Source organism: Elephas maximus, chromosome 3 (assembly GCF_024166365.1).
Source record: "Elephas maximus indicus isolate mEleMax1 chromosome 3, mEleMax1 primary haplotype, whole genome shotgun sequence".
Taxonomy (NCBI): domain Eukaryota; kingdom Metazoa; phylum Chordata; class Mammalia; order Proboscidea; family Elephantidae; genus Elephas; species Elephas maximus.
The window spans coordinates 170,094,309-170,102,105 of NC_064821.1; the positions used below are offsets into that span (position 1 = coordinate 170,094,309).

The following is a 7,797-nucleotide window of genomic DNA, read 5'->3' on the forward strand; positions in this document are numbered from 1 at the left end:
GATGTAAACAGAGAGTCTCTGGGCTGTGGCCTGTACCACCTTTTATCTAAGAGATAAAAGGAAAGAAAAGCAGAGAGTAGGAGAACTCATACTACCAAGAAAGCAGTGCCGGGAGGAGTGCGTGTCCTTTGGGCCTGAGGTTCCTGCGCTGAGATGCTCCCAGACCAAGGGAAGACTGATGATGAGGGTCTTCCGCCAGAGCCACAGAGACAGAAAGCCTTCCCCTAGAGCCAGTGTCCTGAATTCGGACTTCTAGCTTACTGGACTGGGAGAGAATAAATTTCTCTTTGTTAAAGTCATCCACTTGTGGTATTTCAGTTATAGCAGCACTAGATGACTAAGACAATACTTATGCATACATTCATGTAGAACATTTCTGGTACCCTAGGAGGCTTCATCTCATATCTTACCAGTCAATACTCCAAAACTAAGGATAATGCTACTCAGGTCCCTATCATGATAGGTTAGTTTTGGAATAAGGAGGCAGAGATCAATTTCAGAGATACCAACTCACTGTAATTTAAGCAAATTCCCAGAGAGGTGGAAACCATAGAGAAATGAGCCCAAGAGAAAATTCACCATAAATCAAATTATTGGCCAAACCCTCAGCTGCATATGCACATTGAAGTTTTACAATAATGAACACAGCAGCTGGAAAACTAACAAGCTGAGCAGAAATTTCAGCAGCCATGCTGTACCAAGGAGACAGAGGTTGGAGTTCAAAGCATGAGAAGGGGCTTTAGTAAACATCTGGGCATTCAGTTTAGTTCCCAGAATGGCCACATCCTAGGAACACAGACCATACCCTAGAAGTAATAATAAAACTGAAATGGACAAATCCTAACAAAATCTCAAACCAAGTCTTACGGGATTGATGGGGTCTATTGGTACTCTATCTGCTTACCAGATACAAACTTAATCTTTTTAAAGTTTTTCACATGCAGTGTTCAGCATCTAATAAAATATTATGACATATTCTATACAACAGTAGCAAAAGCAAGTAGTAAAAGTAGACAATTAAATCAGACCCTGGATGATTCAGATATTGCAGTTACTAAACATGTATTTTTAAACTACTATTAATAGACACATAAATATAACAGAAAACTTTGCCAGAGATATGAAGTGCATGTTAAAGAAAGTAAAATGGAAATTATAGAGCTGAAAAATCTAAAATTGAAATTAGGAGTTTAATAGGTGGTTGAAATAATATATCAGACATAATTGTTGAGAGTATTAGTAAACTGGAAAACAGGGGAGAAGAAAATATCCAGAATCAAGCACAGAGAGGAAAAAAAGTGTAGAAAATATGGAATAAGTCACAAGAGACATATGGGAGGGACATTAATAAAAGTTCTAACATATGTATAATTGGCATATATGAGAAAAGACAGAGATACAGACAGAAAGAGAGGAGGTGTAATATTTGAAGAAATATTAGTGAAAAAATTTCTGAAATTAATGAAAATCATAAAAATACAAATTCAACAATGTCTATAAACTCAAAATAAGTTAAATGCAAAGAAAACCACACCAAAGGACATACTTAAACTGCTGAAAATCTTACAAACTGCTAAAAATTGAGACTTTCACTTCTGGAAAAATACAGTACATGTATTTTCACATATAGTAAGTGTAGCTAAAAACTCTGTATATATATGATAGATGGATGGATGGCTGGACGGACAGATGAATGGACACTAGATACAGACTGGTGGCTAGAAACCTTGGGACCTAAGGAATGATCTGGCAGTGAACTCCCTCATTTTCCTTTGCCTCATATATCCTGAACTGGATGCTGGATAAGCCAGCAATATAAAAATGTCAATGGGAACAGAGAACAAAAAAGCTGCAAGAAAAATATTCTTTCTATCCAAAGGACAAGGAAAGGAGCAGCTTAACAAGACGAAAAACTTTTAGACAGTAATTACTGTACTCTAACCAAACATCACACAAAAAAAGTGGCTCCACACCCACCATCATCAACAAAGGCTGAATACAGAGGCTAAATGTCTACTTTCACCCTTCCTACTTTTGCTTTGGTTTCTTTCCTTTTTTAATTCTCAGCCATTATTACATCAAATATTTATTTCTTCTCTCTTTCTTCCCTTCTAGTATTACTATTATTATTCCCATCTTTTAAATTGGTCCATAGTTCTTGGATACTGTTCTTTTTTTTTTTTCATTTTTTTCTTTGCATTTCAGTTTTTTAAGTTTGGATGGACAGATCTTCAAACCCATTGATTACTTGCTTTTAATTCCTTCCCATTGTTCTAAAGTTTTCCTTAGATTGTTCTATCAGTTCTCTAATTCTTTCCTTAGATGCATGCATTAAGCTATCTTAAACTTTAGAATCAATTTGTCAGTATCCACAAATTAACTTGCTAGGGCTTCAGTTGGGATTGTTTCTTTCTCTTTTTATCTTCCACTTTTTTTCTCACTTCTCTGCTTTTAATTGGTCATTTTGTATGATTCAACTTTCTATCCTCTCTTAGCATATCAATTCTTCTCTTTCAAAATTTTTAGAAGTTGCTCTAGAGTTTGCATTATATGTTTACAACTAATCTAAGTGTACCTTCAAATTACACTATACTGCTTCAGGAGTAGGGCAGTCGTCTTATAATTGAGTATTTCCAATTTCTCCTTTCTATCCATTATAACATTGCTTCCATTCATGTCACATATCCATATGCTATACTATCCAATACATCGTTGCTATTATTACTTTGAACAAACAATTACCTATTATATCAGATAGGAACCTCTGTGGGATTGGCTCTTTTAAGCCTAGCAGGATGGTAAAATTAATCAGTCCCCTTGGTTGGCCAGAAGCATCTTATTTACATAGTAATTGACCAGTCCCTGCAGGGGTTTTACACTTTTTTTTTTTTGACCAATCCCTGCAGGGGTTTTACACACTTTATTTGCATAGTAGACTAACCAATTCCTTTGCAAGACTGTGGACTAACAAATCGCCTTTTAGCAGAGCTACAAACCCAGAGCCGGAAAGGCCATACATATAGAAACCCACTGCCCTGAACAGGTCTACTGGTGACATTACCTTAAAAAAAAAAAAATTACCTCACTTATACTTATTTCATTAGAAAGCTTAGTTTTTGTGTTTCTGAGAAAATCATTATTTCTTCTTCACCTTTGAAGGATAATTCTGCTGGGTACAAACTTCTAGGTAAATGGTTTATTTCTTTTGACACTATTCTATTGCTCTCTCTTCTTGATAGCATGGTTTCTTATAAGGAATCTGATGTAATTTTTATTCTTGTTCCACTATATATAAGGTACCTCCCTTTCTCTGACTGATTTCAAGATTACCTTTTTGTCTTTGGTTTTCTGCAGTGAGTATGATATGCCTAGGTGTAGTTTTTTGGGTATTTATCCTGTTTGGGGGAACCCTAGTGGCATAGTGGTTAAGTGCTACTGCTGCTAACCAAAAGGTTAGCAGTTCAAATCCACCAGAAGCTCCTTGGAAACTCTATGGGGGCAGTTCCACTCTGTCCTATAGGGTCACTATGAGTCGGAATCGACTTGACAGCAATGGGTTTGGGGTTTTTTGGTTTTACGCTGTTTGGTATTCTCTTATGTTCCTGAATTTGTGGTTCAGTTTCTTTCATTTTTTTTTTTTTTAATTCTCAGCCATTATTACATCAAATATTTCTTCTGCTCCTTTCTCCCTTTCTTCCCCTTCTAGTATTCCCATTACATATTGTTGCACATTTTTAATTGGTCCGCTGTTCTTGGATATTGTTCTCTTTTTCATTCTTTTTTCTCTTTGCGTTTCAGTTTGTTACGTTTGGATGGACAGATCTTCAAGCTCGTTGTTTATTTGCTTTTAATCCTTCCCATTGTTCTAAAGTTTTCCTTAAATTTCTCCATCTGTTCTCTTCTTACATGAATGCATTAAGCTATTTGTCTCATCTACCACTTTCTTGGAAACCCTGGTGGCATAGTGGTTAAGTGCTACAGCTGCTAACCAAAAGGTTGGCAGTTTGAATCCACCAGGCACTCCTTGCAAACTCTATGGGGCAGTTCTACCCTGTCCTATAGTGTTGCTATGAGTGGGAATTGACTGGAAGGCAACAGGTCTGGTTTTTCTGATTTTATCATGTTCTTTATCCTAATTCATATTTTTAGACCTAATTTTTTAATTTTCTTTGATATTTTTCTATTGCTTTTGTTTTCCTGTATCACTTTAACTTGATAATGCATAGTTTAGGTATTTGGATTGTTTCTTCTGATAACTTTTCTTCATATTGTGTATTTCAATTGTTCTATTTGTTTTCTTTTGAGATAGTTGTATTCCTTTTTAGTTACTTTGGCTTATAATATCATATTCTCCTACTGGTTTTGGTTGTTTTGTCTGCTATTGTGTGTTGAATGAGGGCCAAAGGCCAGATCTTTATGTCATTTTCCAGTAAAATGAAGCAGGTTTGGAATGGGTTGAGCTTTAGGACACAGAATTCTGGGCATCACCAAACCAGTTAGTCATTCTTATTTGCTGCTCTCCCACAAACCAACTCCTTGAGTCAGTATTTCACCTTTAAGCCCTTAGAGTAGGTAGAATTATAGGAGACTGTCTCCCTAGATGATAATCTACAAAACTTAAGGATTTTGAAGGAGAGAAATGGAGAAATAAATGCCTTATCCTGGTCATATCTGTTTTATTCAGCTCATCACCTCAGTGGTACTGCTTTGCTTACCTGGTATTACCTTCATGAACACCTGCACCAGAGGTATGGACTATTTCCTCAAATTTCTTCTGTGACTGGGCAGACACTGATTATCTCAAGGAAATGTGGGAGGAAGACAACTGAAAAACTTAAAACTGCACTTTTCCAGGCAATTCTTTCACTGTGTCCTCTGTGCTCCACCCTGGGCTGCAGTTGCCTCTCCTGCCACATACATCCATAATTTTAAGACCGCCTTTGGCCTCCCTGACAACTTTTAAAATTCCTCTTAATACCTAGAATATATATTTCACATTTTGTAATTTAAAGAAACCAGCAACTCACGGTAGTTTATCATCCTAACAGGTTCCAGCAAGTATTGTATATATTGTTTATAATATTCTCAAATAAACATCTCTGCTGTAAAAAAGTATTTTATAGTAGTTCCTCCCTTTTCACCTGTATTTTTCTTGTATCGTCTCTTATTTTTTTTCTTTATGGATCTTGCCAAAAGCCTCTCTCTACCATGGATCTTTTTAGAGTCAGTTTATTAGACTAACTTTCTTGATCTGTATTTCCTTCATTTATTATTTCTTTTGGTTTTCTCAACTTCTTGAGTTCAATGTTTAACTCATTTGCTTTTAACATTCTTACTTTATGATATATTCACTTCACTTTCCATACGATTCCGTGTGCAATCAAAAGGTAATTATTAGTAGGTTATTTGTTTTCTAAGTATGTTTTGTTATTGTTTTCTGACTTGCTAATTGCTTTGTTTGGAAAACGTAGTTTGTATAATACTGATTCTTTGAAACTTATTGAGGCTTCCTTGTAGCCTGATACATGGTTTATTTTTATACTTGTTCTATGTATGCTACAAAAAAAAAAAAAGAAAATGTGAGCTATCTGATGAGAGTTTCTTATATATTTAATAGCTTGATCGTGTTCATTGTATTTAGAGCTTGATATCCATACCTGTTTTTTGCCTTTAACTGTTAATTTCTCAGGGGTGTGTGTAAAATCATTTTCTGCATCTTTCAACTTATTAATCTATTGGTGGCAAAGTGGTCAAGAGCTTGGCTGCTAACCAAAAGGTCACAGTTTGAATCCACCAGCTGCTTCTTGGAAACCCTATGGGGCAGTTCTACTGTGTCCTATAGGGTCACTATGAGATGGAATTGACTCAATGGCAAAGGGTTTGGTTTTTTTTGGTTTCCCTCCCTTCAGCTGTTGCTTAATATGTTGAGGTTGTATTGTAAAATAAGTTTTACCTTCTTGTTTGTTGTTCCTTTTACCAATTCATAATTTTCCTCAAGAAAGTTTGAGACAATAAAGCATTAATGGTCAAGATTTAAGGAACTCTTTTATTTAATGGTTGAAAAGGGAAGACTATATCTGCAAAGGAATCTGAGAAGTAGACAAAAAGGTAGGAGAAAAACCAGGAAAGTATATTGTCAGTGGAATCAAGAGAGAGAGAATTAATAGTGCTGCTGAGCAGAGTATTTTGAATGAGTGTGAGATAATCAGCATCAATTGTAACACATAGCTGCATCAGCGGTTTAACAAGTGCAGCGGATGCTGTGATGCACCTCCCAAAGCTCTCTTATTCCTCCAGCTGCGGGCAGTGCTGCCAGCAGACAGGCCTCGGCTATCAGCATCCTTGAGTAAGCGCCTTAGCTAAAGAAATCTTTCTTGCCCAAGGGCATGCCCCCTTCCCTGGGAGAGCCGGCATTCAGTGATAGATTGCCATGGGGTATAAAGGTCTAGCCCACTCACCAAACTCAGTAAAACTTTGAAAATTCATCTCATTTTTAGAGCTCCATGCAGGAAAGGCAATCTCTTTTGTTGAAACTTAACAGCCCAAATTCTCCCTTGGGCCAATTTTGCTTCCTTTCCTTCTCTAGGTACTAATTCTTAATAAACTCCTTTCATATCAAAGTCCATCTTAAAAGTCAGCTTCACTGGGAGCCCAATCTCTGACAATAAAGCAGATTACCAGGCCTTTCTTCAGTGGCATTGCTGGGTGGGTTCAAACCGCCAACCTTTAGATTAGCAGCTGAGCACAAATCGTTTGTTCCACTCAGGGACCTGAAGGGATGAAGAGGGAGAAATTGGGACAAGCAAGAATAGACAACTCTTTAAAGTACAGGATAGTATAGTATCACAGATAGGATAATCAAAACCAAGAGAGCATTGAGGGTTCACCACCTCCCTCCCTTTAGGATGGGAAATATTTGCGAGTGCTCATTAATTGAAAACGTTATAGATACAGGATTCCATATACTTGAAGTTACCTCTATCAGAGAGTGAACAGTAGTTGTAAAGTATCACTTTCTGTTAAATATATCAGAACATCAGATTCTTTAGTATTAGTTTCTTAAAGACTCAGGAGAATGACACTCTTAAAAAGATCAAAATAAGCCATAAACTGTCTACTTTATGTCAGTCTCCTAAATTGGAACAGTGTAAGCCAGTTTACCCAGGGACTGACTATACCAGATGAAACTGGATGTTCCAGACCACTTCTCCTATACCTTCCTTATATTCCCAACCAAATTAAAATTTTTACTCTTTAAGCCCGAGAACCTGTTTCGGGGATAAATGGTTTAACCGCAGGAAATGACACTTCCGAAAAGCTTTTTATCTGGACATTCAAATAAAGATACCAAAAAAAAAAAAAAAAAAAAAGCTTATATCGGGAATGAAACTTGTAGAGAACGAATGAATTAACTGTATGACAGTAAATGACGGTTTTGACTTGGCATAAACGTGTGGTGGGGGGAGGGAGTTAGGTTCGGTCTAAAAGTAAAACATCAAGACAAGAGGATAAAAACGAAAAAACCTCCTAGAAGTAGCAACAACACACCGCAGGCTAGAGGCAAGCGTCTAAAATTTCCTCACGCCATGGGAGCGTGGCGACTCCAAAAGACAGCCAGCTTCTTCTGAAGCACTGCAGGGAACGAAAAACTTACACTAGAGGCGAACACAAAGGCAGAAAATTTACGACTGACCCCGGAAACATTTTAATTCGCGTAGATGTCTGGAGAATTTTCTCTAGTGATTCGTCACTTGATCCGGAAAAAGAGGTAGCAAATGTCACTCGCGATTGGATTGT

At 37.0% G+C, this 7,797-nt stretch overlaps 1 protein-coding gene across 1 annotated transcript in view; it reads right to left on the reverse strand.

The window, feature by feature from the left end:
• The window catches only part of RBM15 (RNA binding motif protein 15), a 1,133,685-nt gene that overhangs the window by 265,443 nt on the left and 860,445 nt on the right, over positions 1-7,797 (reverse strand). The gene's annotated exons all lie outside the window — the stretch shown is intronic.